General features: G+C 45.4%; 1 long non-coding RNA gene across 1 annotated transcript in view; it reads right to left on the minus strand.

Annotated features, from left to right (window-relative positions):
* The window catches only part of LOC127388684 (uncharacterized), a 29,112-nt gene extending 19,224 nt beyond the window's left edge, over positions 1 to 9,888 (minus strand). Inside the window, exon 1 of the long non-coding RNA XR_007890431.1 lies at positions 9,803 to 9,888. This is a non-coding gene — a long non-coding RNA (uncharacterized LOC127388684). The remainder of the gene's footprint in view (positions 1 to 9,802) is intronic.
* Positions 9,889 to 16,092: the final 6,204 nt, after the last annotated feature.

Raw genomic sequence — 16,092 nt, forward strand, 5'->3', positions numbered from 1 at the left:
AGAGGAGAGGGTCTGGATGGAAACAATAACAACTGCAGGGACACCACCAGCACCAGCAGGAGAAAAAATGTTGCTTTACCACTTCTGAGTGCAGCAGAGCATATGGCCAGTCTGGGACTGTTGTCAGCAGCCCAGGATGGGGTAGCTCTGTTCTGGCAAACTCCATTTTTTGTCTTTATGACCAAAGAATAGTTGCATGTTGGAAGCTCTGTAGTTGCTAGGGGAAGAGCCATTAATATGTTGGCAACTGAGAAGTCAGCCAAAGCAAATGCTGAGATAAAATTACTTTTTCCCACTTCTGTTTCACCCTGTGTCATCCAGTGTGTTTTCTCTGCTCAGGATATCTCGTGCACACTGTGCTCTGCTAACTTCTTTGTCCTTTTTGATTTTAGTTTTCACCTTTCTCAACTGCATCTCCAAAGAATAATATAAATCTTGACAGCCTAGAAAGACTTCTTACATGATAAATCCCTCTTTACTGGCAGAATTCTGCAGGCTGTTTTCCTCCTCTAAAAAACTTTTAATAGCCTGAAAAGTAATAATAACAAATAAAACAATAGTTATGGTAATGGTGAGTTTGTGCTGCAAAATCAAAGCATGGGAATGCACCCACAGGAGGGAGATCCTACAGAATCATTAATAATTTGGTGATGGGGTTCAAGGGTGCTACCTGGTTCCCAGCACACAAGAGGTTAATACCATTCTCCCTGCTCAGCTCTTGGAGTAACTCTGTGCATAATCTCACTCTGGAATAGCAATGTTTTGTCCCCGACTGCAGTTTTCCTCTGCTGGGGCAGGCAGTGGCTTCCCAGAACACCAGGTGAGGCTCCCCCTGTCTACACTTGCAGCCTGTTTCTCCATACCCCCTCAAATCTTGAGGCAGCCCTCATATCTTGCCCATGCAGGTGACGAGTCCAATTCTGAAACTGTTCTTATCCCAAAATAAACACAACTGTAAATCTCCTAAGTTTAGAAGAGTTCACAGAGCAATGGAGAGACTACAAGATTGGCACCTCCTAAGCACCCCTCCCTCCAACTCAGTCCCCATCCATGAATCACAGTGCAGCTATACAGAGAAGATGAGTGTTTTTTTTCAAAAGCCCTCAGTTCTAAAGCAACTGTTCCCAATTCCCTCCAGTAATTCCCTGGACATGTCCTCTTTACTCTGCTACACAGGAGTGTGGCTCCAAACCATTCTTGAATGCAGTCAGTTCCACTGTGCCTGGTTTTTTGCTCTAACTTACCTCACTTACAGCTGGTTTTGAAACTGGGAAACAATACAAAGCCACATTTGGTAGGATCATGCAATACCCTGCAAACACAAGTATTCATTAAAAAAAGTCCAGGCACTACAACTGCCAGCTTCTGACTCCACTGTGACACAGGCGCTTTTTTTTTTTTTCCCACCAGACGATTTTTTTTTTTTTTTTCTTCATCATGAGGCACTGAACAAAAGTCATGAGCAGTTCCTCTGATCAAAAGAAATCTGTGCTAGAGTCTGGAGCTTGTTCACCCCGTCCCTTCATGCCAGCCACTGCTCAGTTCATTGAACATTTGTTCTGCCCTACAGTTGGCTCTTGAGAAAGTCAGAGCAAATTCTGCACTATACAGTAATACATTGGGAACAAATGTGTTGTTTCTATCTGTGGAAAAGGAATTTAACTATTGCTGGGACATAGAAACCTTGTACACAGCAGTTAGCAATGCTGGAATCTGTTAATACTTTGTCTATACTGTGAGTATGGAGGTACCTGGCCTTGTCCTGGTGCTAATCAGTGCTGTAAATAGAAATGGTATCCATTTTTAAAATGCTCTGCTTTTATTTAACAGATCAATTAAAGTCCAAAACTACTACTACTACTACTACTACTACTACTACTACTACTACTACTACTAATAATAATAATAATAATAATAACAATAATAAATGATTATGATTATGCCATAACCAGTTTGAAAGCTCTCTCTCCTCCTCAACACTCCCCATCTCTGAACACAGCCAGTGACTTCAGACTGGTTCATATGCAGATATTGTGCAATCAATAGCCACTTAATTATAGGTAAATAATTAAATCAGTCTACTCTCAAAGTTTCTGGAAGAGTAACCATGAGCTTTATACCATATTTGGGCATAAAACCCCATGTCCTTCACTACAGAAGAAAATAATTGTTACCCAAATTTCACACATGGTGAAGCTGAGGTACCAAGAGGTGAAGCTCCCCTAACCAGTGTTGTTCAGAAATTCCCTACTCCAGCTGGCTCTGGCTGTTAGCTCTCCTGACTTCTGCTCTTGTAGCACACACTGTGCTTCCATGTCATTGCTGCTCACAGGCAAAAAGACCATAGAGTTGTCTTTCTTGGCTCTTGACTATTCAGTATCAATGCTCAAATGTGGCTTCGGATGCTTTAAAGGTTCTTAACTTTTTATTCAAATGCAAGAGTGCCCTTCAAGGTGAGGGAAGAGTGAGACCCTTACACTTTGTAATTATTTGAGGAGAATAGCCTTCCTAATTGATTCAAATGGAATAACTGAAATGCCATTAATAGCTATTAGTTAGGTGATGAGAAGGCCCTATTTAGTGAGGCTAAAGGTTTAAAGAGGAAACCATTTGAAATCTTCAATACTAGCTCCCTCTCTCACAGCACAGCCCCTCCAAAATCTCCTCCTCAACTCAAGGCTGCCCATCTGACTTTAAGCTGCCAACACTGACAAAAAAGGGGATGTTGCATCTTTTATAAACAGCCTTTTGTTTGCTGCACTGACACCTGCGAAAAGCAAAATTGTTATTTTCTTGCTGCTTGTTGCTAGTTTGATGCCCGCTCTGGGGCCCTACATCAGAGACACTGTTCAAAACAGGTTGCAGGGGTCCGTTTCTGTGCTGTCTGCCGATGGTGCTGCCTGAAGGAAAACCATGGAAACGGAGTTTGACAGGCTCGCGGGGACCCGCGGCTGCCAGAGCCGCTGCCTTGGAGCGCCTGATGAAGACATCACAGAGCAAACACAACATTAAACCACTGCTGGCTGCTCTGCATCACTTAGAATGCAAATCTCTTTGTTCTGCTCGGCCCTTGCGTTTGGTAGCTGAGGAATCTGAGCCGTCATCTAACATGGGTTTGTTGACCTTTTTTTCCCCCCTGTACACCCCCTGTCCAAAAAAAAAAACCCCAAACCTACCAAAACATTTGCTGCAGGAGGGAGGCTTGTGTGGGGATGTCTGTGTGAAATGGCCCCAGCTTTTTTCAGTTCCTGGAATTTCTACACACAAGTTAAATGCCCATACTGCAGAGCAGAGCGGGCTGGGTTGCTTTGTTGCTCCCTGTGCGTTATTTGACTTGGATTCATTTAAGTGGCAACTTGCAGGGGTAAATTTTATGTCATCTTTTTGGCATAGATTAAAAGGCAAAGAAAACAGAGGAGGGAAAAACCCCAGACCCTCCTATCTCCATAATTCCTTTTTTGTAACTTTTTATGCTAAATTTGAGCTGCATGGTTATTAATTCTCACCTTCCTTTGTAAGCACTCTGTATTTTACTTGCAGTTTCTGATTGCCTTGGTCAAGGTTAAAACTTCAAAATTAACCTGAGCCTTAGTGCTCAGATGTGCCATTTCAGTAGCTCCTGACAAGCTGTGCTAAACACGGGGCAGCCAGGAAGGCTTTTGTGCTGATTGGAGAAGCCCTGATGAACATCTGCAGAAGGAAGGAGCTGGTGGGGGACAGCAAACAAACTGATGGTCCTCTCAGAAGCAGTAATTTCTCATTTTGTTCTTCCTGCGCTGCCTAACTCGCACATTCCTCACACTGGGAGAGGCCATCACTGCTGAACTGGCAGCAGTGTCCAACTGAGGGCTGCAGCTGGCAAGCAGGACATTATTTAAGCACACGTTCAGATTCTCCAAGATTCAGGAAGACTTAAATGAGCATTGAGGTTAAAAGACCATTCTCAAAGGCTTTCCTAAAAATACAGCTAGAGGCCTTATCTAAGGAGCTTCCTGGTAAGCTTTGGGAAGCTTGTGCTCAAGGGCCCTAGAAAGCAGCCCATGTGACCAGTCCCTGTCCAGTCTAGAAGACTTAGAAGTGGACAGGCCACCTTTATGGACATCATCTTTGGGTTTACACCAAAAAAAGCTACTGCCTCCTGCCCAGATCTTTCCCTAATAAAGCTGATGGTCATTGGGAATAATCCGTAGAAAGGCCACGTTTTTGCCACCCTCATTTTTAGTGGGATCAGTTCTACAACTGGGAACACAAAACAGACTCAAGGCTAAAGACATTTCCAAGCCATGGCCAAGTCCTTTGTGGATGTTGGTCTATGTCATCTGCAGGTCCATCAAAATTAGGCATCTCCATACAAAGCTGGAGAAGAATGGTCTGCCTAGACAAGATTTTCTAGTGAGCAGCTGTTCTCTGCTTCCAGTACTGGTCCCAAGCTGCTTTTTCCCCAGCTGCAGCCTGGGAAGAGGCACACATGGGTTGGCTGTGCCTGCAGAAACTGTTATTTGTGGGTGAAATCAGTGTGCAGTTATTGGAAAATATGGCAATAAAGCTCCATGCAAGCGTTGAGGCAATGTCACACGGTATTTTGGCAGTCACCAAGGAGATCCAGGTGCTCTTATTTCTCTCTGCTTCCTAAGCTCCTTTGGGTTATACACATCTCTCTCCTTTTACCCTCTTTTACACCCTTTGTCTTTCTTTTCAGGCTGACTCCTGGAAAGATCTTTTTCTTTTGGAATCACTGACTCTCCTGCCTCAAATTCCTCTGCAAGACCTTGCAGAAGTGACGTTAAAAAAAGTATCACCATTTTGAGGCCACGTTTTTTTTTCCTGCCCATTGATGCCCTTGGGGTTTGAACTGCAGTGCTTAGTTTTGACTGTGAGGCAAAGTTGACCGTTTCCCAGCTAACCCCAAGTCAGGTCAGAAAAGAATAATGAAAACCTGAAAGGTTCTCTAGAATATCCAAGCAGAAGACAGTCAAATTCCCATGTCAAGAAAGAGGGCAAAACTAAGGATGTGGGACTTGCATGAAAAAATCTTACATACAGTTATTTTTTTTCCTTTTCCTTTCTCTCACAGTTGGAGAAATTCCACTTTTATTTCAGTTCATCTGTAAAACATGAGGAGCCAGCTGAGCACAGCGTTGGTTCAGAATGAGAGCAGCTGACAAGGGAAAGGTAAAAGGGACCTGCAACTACTGCAGGTCTCTCCAAGAAATTATTTCAATGAGAAAAGCCCTCAAACTAATTTTCAAAGGACAGAGGAAGGCACAAGGACATCATCTAACATTTCTGACAAAGCAGACTCAAAGGTGTAATTAATGCATTAGTCATTTCAGTATAGGCCATTACCTTGTGTTGTCTCAGGCTTTGTAGAGGTACATGATGGTGAGGTCCTCTGGTGTTATGAAGGATTGCAAATGAGGAGGACGCAGATTTAAGGGTCTGGGAGCAGAGTTAATGATCAGAACTTGGGTGCCATGTGGAAATGCACATGGAAGAGCACCTAGGCTAGAAAAAGCTTGGAAAAAAACTGCTTTAGCTCACATATAAGATGTCTGAGGTGTTTTTCAGGTGAATCCTAGGTCCCAGACTTCTTATGTTGGAGACTACTGTGTGTTACAATGATTCAAGGACCATGACACCCAAAGAGTAAAGCCTGCATTTCATACACAAGGTAATTCCCAAATGTTCCTTCAATCTCAAAGACTTTAGAAATTAATCTTCAAGGCAAACTGAAAAATCCTACTTGATCAACAGTGTGTGACACTTCCCATGGAGCACCTGGCTCCTCTGCAGCTGCATCTCCTTACACCTGAAGCCCTACTTCTATTTCTCCATCTCCTTGACATGGAGAAGAGGTACAATGGCACAAGGCATTTCCCAGGGAACTGTCCCCACTAATAGTGACATTGCTCAAGTGAAGTCTGAATCCCATCGGCAGGAAGGGCCCCTCCCATCCAGACAGAAGAACTGATCAGAGAGTTTGGGACTCCCAGTATGTTAAAATTTGCAGGTCTACAGTCATTAGGCAGAGAGGGATATTCAGAAATGGCCTAATTAGTTGTGTTTTCCTTTCTAACCTCAGTCAAAAACCAGCCAGACTGTGCTTTAAATTTTGACATCCTATTAAATGCAGAACACAGGCCAATAGCTTTCATTTTCCCTTGTGATGCTACAGACTCTTGTTTTTATAGCTGAACAGAGAGATGTAATTAGGCCTCAAAAAGGACAAGTCTAGACTATTAGTTCCCCACAGATGCTCCCTGGAAAATCAGAACCCACAATTATTCTCTACTCTTGCACTGAGGCAAATTTGTGTATGTCTGCTCTCCTGCCTCAGATATTCCATGCCAACCCTTAAGCCAGTGACTTTACTGTCCTTTCACTTGAAGGGCACAAGGGAGGAGACAGGAAAGGACAATGCCAGTGTTGGAGGTTCCAAAGGGACAAGAGCAACTTAAGGACAATATATGGCATCACTAATGCTATAGGTGTGAGTGCTTTTCAGTGCTGCAGCCAGAGCAGCAAAGAAATTTATTGCCATATTTCTTTCCCCTTCATTGCTGCCCAACAGAATTGGGCTTTAAAAAACAGAAAGTTACAACTTTTTGTCTCCATCACATGTAAAATGAACCAGACATAAATGAGGAGACTGAGCAGGATTACTGTCCAGGGCAAGGCATTTAGTGACACTGGGGTCCTTGCCCTTTTTCCTCCTCTGCCGCTTCACTTTTAAGTTCCTCACAACCAGGAAGCAGCTTCAGTCCTTGGCTACTACAGTCTGTCCCTCACAGGCAATTCCTTAGTCTTTCTTTGCCAAGGGTTACATAACAGCTTCCCTGGCTCTTAATTTCCAAGCCCTTGGATGGTTTCTGTACCTCTCCTGTTGAGCGGCAGCCTTGGACACACCTGATTCAAAGGAGCTCTTAGCCTCAGTATGAGCATGGAGCACTGCTCCTTTGTTTTTGCAATAGCATCATATTTCAGATGCATCTTCAGTTTATAATCCCAGTACTCCTCAGATCCTGCTGTGCCTAGCCAACAGTCCCTAATTCTGTGTAAACCATCCTACAGCTGTCTTTATTATCTCACACGTTACTGTTCTCAAGTCATTTCCTCAGCCTATCAGCAATGCACTGAATTTTAATCCTGTCTTCCAAAGTGTTACTCAACAAATTGCCTGGGAATTTAACTCAAAAGGAGCATCAAGTGCTGTTCCTCTTGCCCCCTGCTTTCCATCACTAACCTCAGGGCATGGTATGTTTCTGTACCTGTGATGTCCAGAGCAGAATACACTGCTGGTGCCTCTGTTGTTGCAGTGTTGTCCTTTCCTATGTGGGATGTCAAACCTGCCCAAGACTATTTCACCCCATGGAAAAGCCTGGACTCTTGATACCACGGAAATGAGGAGAGCTTATTTACCCCTCAACAGGTGCAAGAAAATGTTTTCCATTTCTAATAATCAAGGTTGATGCCTCACTTTGGCCATGGGTGATCACATCCCTACCAGACTGCCAGAAAAAACCAAAGCACTCCTTCACCCTGGGGTGTGCATTTGCTAAGTGTTCCCATCACTGACACTGGCACCTCTTCTGGACTAAAAGGTCATGGAGAGATGTGAGATGCCAGCTACAGCACAGGGCCCTGTGACCACACAGTTAGACCAACCGCTTGTCTTGTACTCGGTGGAGGTAAAACGCTTCTGCCCACAAGGCCTAGAAATCTTTAGGGGGCCTGGATTTGCTGCCTGGTTTTCCATTGATAGGCTGATAGAGACATCACAAATCTCTCCAAAGGCCAGTCACGAGGCTTCTTTCAACATCAAAGGGTGTCAGTGTTCACTCTGCCTCAGAGCCTGGGGCAATATAAATCACACATGAATAGGTGAACTGAGTGGTTGAGGTTAAATTCTTGCTGTATATACAAATATTTCTCCTTGGGTAACATATTATTGTGTTGTTTCCCCATCAACATGTTTTTTACAAATCATAATATTCCAAGGGAAAACAAAGCTTTATAGGTGGAAAAATATAAAGGATGAACTAGGGTATGCGGGAAGAGAATTAACTCATTTTAAATGCACACTGTCCTTCTCTTGGAAGAAAAATCAGTAAACCAGTGGGCTTTTTGTTGGACTCTTCCCACGTCCTTAGACACGTTCATGTTCTCTTGGGCTGAACTGAGTCTTCAGCGACAGGGATGAAAACCACCTTCCCCAGACCATCTCTGGCGTGTTTCTTCACAAAAGCACTTGACCCCTGGCCAGGCTCACAAGCACCCCTGGAGCACCTGCTCCCCACACTGTTCCTCCCTCTGCGCAGCTCTCAGAGCTGGTGGGCCTGAGCTGGGCTGCACAGATGCCATCTCCTGGCTTAGATCATCAGCTGGAGAAAGCCAACCACCTGGGTGGTGGTGGCAGTTTGGAGAGTCTGATTCACCCTGACTGGCACAGTTGTGGCACCTCTGTGGGGGGTCTCTACCACCTCCAAACAGGAGACAGGACAGCTGGGGCTGTCAGTAAATTACACTGCACAAAGATAGCTCTGTTGCCTGCCTAGCCTGCTGCAGGCAGGGCCCTGGCAGGAGCTCCCGTGTCAGTGCTACTTCAGCACATTTGCACGACACCCACGCTGCTGCCAACTGGCCCTGCCTGCCCCCTGCAGCAGTTGCAAGCACCTGATGCTGCTGCGGAGAGAATGCAGTCCAGCATCTTGCAGAGTATTCAACAGATCATCCTGTGGGAGGGAGTGCCAAGTCCCCAGGGGTTTTGCTGTTACCGGGAATGAAATGGCTATTAAATTCAGGCCGTTGGCTACTCACTAGATTGTCTCAGTTCCAAACCTCCCATCATCCCACCAGTATTCCCAGCAGCCGGGTCCATCCCCTGGCTGGGCAGCGCAGGGAGCGAAGCAGACGGCAGCCTCTGCATGGCACACGGGTCACCTCCCACCACCACTGCTGCTCTTCACACCAGAGGGGGGATCTTGCCCCTGGGCAGCCACCCAGCCAGGCTCCAAGGCTTTGCACCAAGGAGAAACAGGAGCTGGGAAACTACTTGGGCTTCAATGGTGTGTGTTTAATGAGAGATTTTTTTTTACCTCTGCAGTAAATTGCCTGCGCTCGGCATTGTGTGGGTTAAGGAACACCCCACCCGGCAGAAATTGTAGCGAGGCAGTAATTGCAGAGTAGCTGTCTAAGATCTTCGTGCCATCAGGCAGGGATTTTCATTTCATACGTTAGTCACAATGTGCTGTTATAGCTGCATATAATCAGGACTTTGAATGGGAAGAAGGAAAAGGGGCAGAAAACTGCCCAGCACTGGGGAGCTGCATGAAGTTGCTGTGGGTTGTGTCACCGCTTCAGCCAGGCACTGCATTGCTGCTCAACTCACATATCCCTTAACACAAGCTCAGGGATTAAGATAGGAAAAAACATATTTGCTTGCCCATTTCTGGAAGGCTTTAGTGAGCATCAGGTGGATTATCCACCAGATTTTCCATTGCTACTGCCCAAGCTGCAACGACAGCAGATTCCCAACCATCCAAACGCCAAGCATCTTTTTTTCTCTGGAAAGCTATTCCTTAGAAATAAGGACTTCTCAAAGAGATTAGAGGGAGTAGCTCTCTGCTTAGCCCAGTGTTGCCATATAAAACATGTATTCCTACAGCATTACAGGTACCTCAGAAACAGTCATTTTGTTTCATGCTGCACTGGCCCCTCTCCTTCTCACTAAAATGTCCTCCTGCCTCCCGGGACCATGTTTGTATTCTGATTGCTGTCAAATGCACAAAGCTGTTTTCCCTACCTTCAGACCTTTGGATGCTGTATCCTGAGTTGGTTGTGGTTCCTGGATCCTCCAGCTGTTCCTCATCATTTCAGCCATCACAGCGTGCATGAGGATGTGCTGTGTGACCTTCTTGGCAGGTTATCAGGATGCCCTGGCAGGAGACACAGCCACATCAGGGACAGGCACACAAACTGACAGGGCAATTGCTTCTGTCATAGGTTGCTAAAACAGCCTGTGCTTTGGTGAGCAGGGGACAGACTAGTGTTATTACGCAGAAAGCAGCTTGAAAAAAGTCAGAACTGATGGTCAGAAAAATTCCCAGACAGCTGATACGGTGCAGAAGACGCAGATCACCTAATTCCTTCAAAGCCAGCATCTACAGCTAGTGGAGAATTATGCTCTGGCACCCATAAACTTAATCTTGTTTTGGCACAACAGTATTAAAGTCAAGGTTTCAGCTAGAAGTAGTGGGATAACTGTGCTTCCCCAACAGCCCAAGTAGTTACACCTTTCTGCTCTGTGCTCAGTAGATGTTCATAGTGAGCCCATCACCCTGGTACCTCCACACCTCAGCCCCATCTCTGGCTTTTCACACAGCAAGAGAGATTGGCTTTCTCTGAGATTTTAAGCAGCCTTAACAGGACCTTCATGGGATTTTCACTCACTTGTGTCCACTAATGTGAAATCACGGTATCAAAATATTCCAAGTTTCAAGTAGCATTTGACTCTTTCTGGGGTTTTTTTTGGCCAGGCAGTCTGCTCAGCTGCATTCAGGGAGCAATAACCTTGCAGAAGTCATACCTTGTCCATCAGTTCTCTGGGCCCATCCCATGTCTAGCTTGAAATCTGCATAATGAGAAGAAAGCCATTTTCCTTGCAGTCCATCCTCCTGTTCAAAGCTTCTCGTGTGCCAGGTTGTTGGTTTTTAATCACACAAAATGGTATATATTAATGAGCTCTGAAGTTACATAAAGATAGATCTAAAGCATAAAACCACTAATATGCCCTGTAGCATTCAGTGCTTTGAACACAGACTGGCATCTGTGTGAGAATGTGATTGCATGCAGCTATGGAAACCAGTGCCAGAAAATGAGGAAATGCTGAACAAGTGGTGCAAGATTGGAAAAAAAACCTGGGAACAAAGATATTCAATTTGCATTAAAAGGCCTAGTTTGCTAGCAGCCCGAATCGTGCAACTTTCTGCTTTAAAATTATGATTTCTTGTTTCTGCTGGCAATGTATAGATTGTCTTTTTCCTGAAAGAAAATCTCCCTCTCCCTCCAGCTCCCAGCAGAAATAAAGGGCGGGTCAGGTCCCAGGCCAGATGTGTCTATTCCAAACAGGACAAGTTTTGCAACCGTGGAAAAGTGCAAGGCCTTTCCTCATCTCTGCATTCATCCTGAGCAATTTCCTTCTCACTTCCAGATGGTGCCAATTAAGAGTAAGAACCCCTGCCCTAATGGTTGTTAACAAAACAAGCACAATCTGAGACTTTAATGAGTAAAACTAGAGTCACATAATATGCCCAAGAGAAGCCAAACTGAAAAGAACACTTGCAGTTGGCAAACACTTAGGTTGCTGGGTCTTAAAGTTGTAAAATGCTAGGGTTGGAGATTTTATTTTAATACTGTGGGGTGCCTTCTACTGCTGAGTTCAGTGGGATTATTTTGGGGCTTAAAGATAAGCACTTGGATAAACCATTCCAATCAGTGACTGAGGCGGGACTTGACAGTAAGGCTGAAACATATGTCATTCATATTAAAAGGTATTTTTCTAATGTATTACTGAGTTAATTTTATTAATCAGTAGTTGGTAATTAGCAAAGCATCCATGCTTTCCAAAAAAAAAAAAAAAAAAAAAAAATCATATAGCCCCAGTTAGAAGAGGTCACCATTGAGATGTAACTATAACTACCAGGTAGAAATGGAAGCTGCATGAACTCAGCTACAGACCAGATCCACGTTTGATGTCATAGGGAGGCAATTAACTCTCTTCACAGATCACTGAGCACTTAGGTGCTTATGTGTTATTGAAGAACTCGTGGTTCCACTTGCAAGAGGTGCTGTAACCCTGAGTGCAGACCTCTGAGGTTGCCTCTCCATAGTGCAGAATCACTCTCTTGTGATTCGTATTTCTCTTGTACTGCTACTTGAGAAGTCTGTGAACATCTAGGCTCAGAGACTTGCCCAAGAACAGAACCACCAGGAGCTTCTGGACAACGCAAATAAGAAACAGTTGCAACAATCACTTATAGCATAGCTGATAAATTCCCTCATCTTTTAAATATGGCAACAAAATGACCCCAGCAGTTTGTAACTCAGCATGCGTTATAACAGTACCTCTACAAGTTCAGCAGAAGAGATGGAGGTGCGTAGTGAGGGTGCAAAGGCTCTGCAAGCAGCTGCCTTATCTGCTGGCCCAGTACAGTACCTGTGTAGGTACAAGTGTGGGACCAGGAACACATACATGTACAGCTTCAACTTCACGGCAGGGCAGGGACAGAGAAGTGGGGTTGCTCTCCATGGCACCACACCCTGTCACAGCAGTGGAAGCAACACAATGGATCAGATGAGGTGGAAATTAATGAAGAACATGGGAGATACGAGCAGTGTCAATGGGACAGACCAAAGGTGATTTCATATGTGCAACAGCAAGTACAGGGAAAGAGCAGGTATCATAGGAGAGTATTTTGTGGCACACTCTCCCAGAGGCTTCCTGAACCAAGGGACGGAAGCAGATCATCAACTGTAACACCCACCAATTTCCAGCTGGAGTCTCCTCCTTAAATCTCTTGTTTTCCCCACCCTGAAACCACCAAGCTTATAATGTGGCTTGGGAAGCAAAGCAGACGTGTTTCCAGCCTGTACTGCAGAGGATAAACCTCCACCATGGCATGAGAAGATCCAGGGTAAAACCTTGAAATCCAAACTCCCTTTGAGGGACATGTAGCTCCTCATAAAGTCCTCGTTGCCAGGTTTTCTGAGAAATTCATAAAGGTCATGTCATTTCTGACAACAAGGTGACTCCCTTGAGCTCAGAGACAACTTCTGTTTCCCAAAATCCAAGAAGATAAAACTGGGATTTCTCAGCATCCCCTACAGTTTTTGCAGCCTTCCAGGTTCTTCACTGCTGTTTTATTAGCTTTGTCATTTATCAATGTAAGCCAAGGAACAGGAAAGAGACTCAGCAGATCACAAATAAGCAAACAGAAAGGAGGAGTCTAGGAAGGTAGATGTGAAAGATCCTTCAGTTTAGGAGGAAACCCTGGTGATTTGTCCAGACACACAGAGTCAGTTTAGAAAGCAGATTAATACTGTACACAGGGATTTCTGAGCCAGCAGGTTGAGCTCTGCTTCATACTGCAATCAAAAAAATTAGAGGCAGCAAAAGGTTACATCATCCAGGTCTTAATCCAGAGATACACGTACTAAAAATTGTGGCACATGGTTAAATGCTTTGCTAGGTCAGAGACCTAATTTGCTCCCTGTCAGTAGGCCTGCTCTCTATCATGGATGTTGTTTGGGCTAATTAGACTCTGCTCCTGGCCACTGCAAGAGCAAAACCCAAGGCATGAATCCTCTGGCACTTCTATGTGCTGTCAGCATTTTGCAGATAACAACAAATAATAATAACAACCTTTGTGTTTGAGGTCTGTGCTCGGGGTGGTTTCAGGGGTGATCAGATGTGGCAGGGAGATTGCCAAGCCAATCAGGACAGCCCCAGCCCAGTGCCAAAGATGCCCCAGATACAGATCTGGAACCAGAGTTATTTTTGTGCATCCTTTTTCCCTCCACTCTGCCTTCAATTTCTACATGTTCATGTGGATCACAACTCTGATTCTTGCACTTTAGATACTAAACAGTGTCCTTGCTGGGCCTGATTTTAGGCTATTGCACAACTAATTTGCATGCACGATTAACTTGCCAGCACCTACACAGTGGGTGATGGCCATTAAGGTACCTGCCTGTTCCTGGAGTCACCTGCTCATGCAGCTGGCTCACAAATCTGAGGAAGGGACGAACTGGCCGCGCTCCATGCGGCGCCCTGGGCCACCTCCCTCACCAGCACACGGCAGCGCCGCTGCAACACGGGCAGTATTAACACTGTCATGAAGCTCACTGCACGTGCAAATTGCACACACCTTTCTGCATATATTTTGTGCATGAAATTCCACAATTGCTTTCCCAACAATGTGCTCCTTCAGCACGATCTCTGCTTCGCTTCCTGAAATCTGGGCTAATTTTTTAATCCAGATGAAACATCTCCTATTGCGTCACATAATAAAGAAGCTTCATTTGCCTGAGTTTCTACAGTCATGCATTCAAGACCAATAACATCGGGTTATTCGCAATTAAAGTTGGTTTGTCTGCCTTCCCTTCAGACTTTTTAAGCTGTTTGCAGCCTGACTTGCAGTGCCTGGCAGGCAGGGGCCGGCAGGCACGGGTGGCTGTGGACACTAGATGGCACTTTGCAGCAAGAAAGGTGACAAGCTTACACAACTGAACTAAAAGAAAACCTCATTTATTGTCCTTGCTCACAGGCAAGACTTTTTGCTCACCGTGTCTTCGTTGCTCCTAATTCAATGTTCAGTCCACAGAGAAAATCCTGATCAGTTCCCACATTCTCGCCTTCACCCAAGGATAAATCTCTGGTGATGTAATTTTTCACTATGAGCTCCAGCTTATATTAATATCAAACGAGTTTGTGTTTTGCCTCAAGTTGGAGCATATGCAAGGAGCATCTGTATGATAATTGCTAGGCCAGATACTACAAAAGCTGTCTATTTTCCTTCTGATTAACTGACAAAACCAGAACCAGCAATGACCTTGTTGCCATTTACCAAACTGGAGCATCAGAAAATGAAGGTGATGCTTTGGGCTTATGGATTCCTCCTGCCTCTCATAGCAGGCAGTGTCTGGTACTTCATGGATTATTTCAAAGGGCCAGATGCTGCCCTCGGCTCCTGCCTGGAATTTGCTGGTCCAGGGGGAGCTGAGCAATGCTGCATTACTCACAGCCACACTGCAATGGAGCAGAGAGAAAATGTCCCAGCCTGGCAGAACAGCCTCCTCCTTGACACAGTGACTGGGAGACATGCAGGTGCCTCAGACTCTCCTCTGGGTTGGCTGAGGACAAGGAGCTGCCCTTTTCCCTGCTGGCACCTGGAGCTGGCCCTAGTACCAGCTCTCATGGGAACGTGGCTCCTTTTATTTATCCCTGAGGCTACGCTGGAATGGTAACCCACAGCCAGCCTCAACCTGCCTTGCAGAGCAGGTACGTGAGCATGGTCCAGAGCATCCTCCTCCTCTCCTGGAAGCTGAGGTTTCACCCCACCCTCTCCCAAGTCAGGCCTCCAGGCAGCACCCTGTTCAGGTGCAAGGGTAAATGGCCAGTGATGACATGGTAAACATAATGTGTAGAAGGCTCGAAACTCAGGTTACTCATGGGGAGCTGCGAGTGCCCACCCTCCTGGCACATGGGGCCCTCTGTGGACAGCTTGGTCCCCAGAGCATCTTCCCAGGGATGCCTGCACAGGCTGTGGTGCTACATGGATGGCCAGGTATTGCGTGCAGGGCAGGAAAGGCAGAGCTGGCAAGCACCAGCTCCACGCCCAGCAGTGAAGAAGGGCTGTGCCCTGCTGTACAGGGCACCAACAGCCACACCACAGGCTTCACTGAGCTGATGTCCTTCACCACTTCCTCTAGACATACCCCAGATAACAGCCAAGGTAAATGTCCCACTAGTACTACTTCAGCTGTCTGGAAATCTTGTTCATTCCTTTTATAGCCATTTTCCTTCATCCTTTTGATAATGCATCCACCTCGGCTGACTGCCAACTGTTGCTACTCCCTTGGAGCAGCAGTGCTCCTTCCTAGCCTGATCTTTCCCAAGGTCTTTCTTAGCTACCTTCAAAACAGACAATGCACTTCCCACCTTTTATAGCTTTATCTTTGTCTTTTAAATAAAAGATTTCTACATTTTTTAATTCATCACATGGATTATTTTTTTTGTCCTCTCATCCTTTCCTGTCTCCTCACCAAGAGCAGTGTGTCATTCCTTGGAAGTATTTCTTCTCCATTCCTCCATCAGCTCACTCTATCAGGTTCTCCTTTTTCACCAGCCACCAGTCAGGAAAGCAACTTGTTTTCTCCCAGTCTCAGCTATGGACTTTGTGAATTAGCCAAGTTGTTAGAAGAGCTGATCACACACCTGCCTAGCTTCCCCTTACTCTAGAAAGAGCTGGATACTTCTCAGAAATAATTCCAGTTTCTGATGCTACCACAAGTATTGTCCTCCCCTAATACAGT

This window comes from Apus apus, chromosome 10 (genome assembly GCF_020740795.1).
Source record: "Apus apus isolate bApuApu2 chromosome 10, bApuApu2.pri.cur, whole genome shotgun sequence".
In the NCBI taxonomy this organism is placed as follows: domain Eukaryota; kingdom Metazoa; phylum Chordata; class Aves; order Apodiformes; family Apodidae; genus Apus; species Apus apus.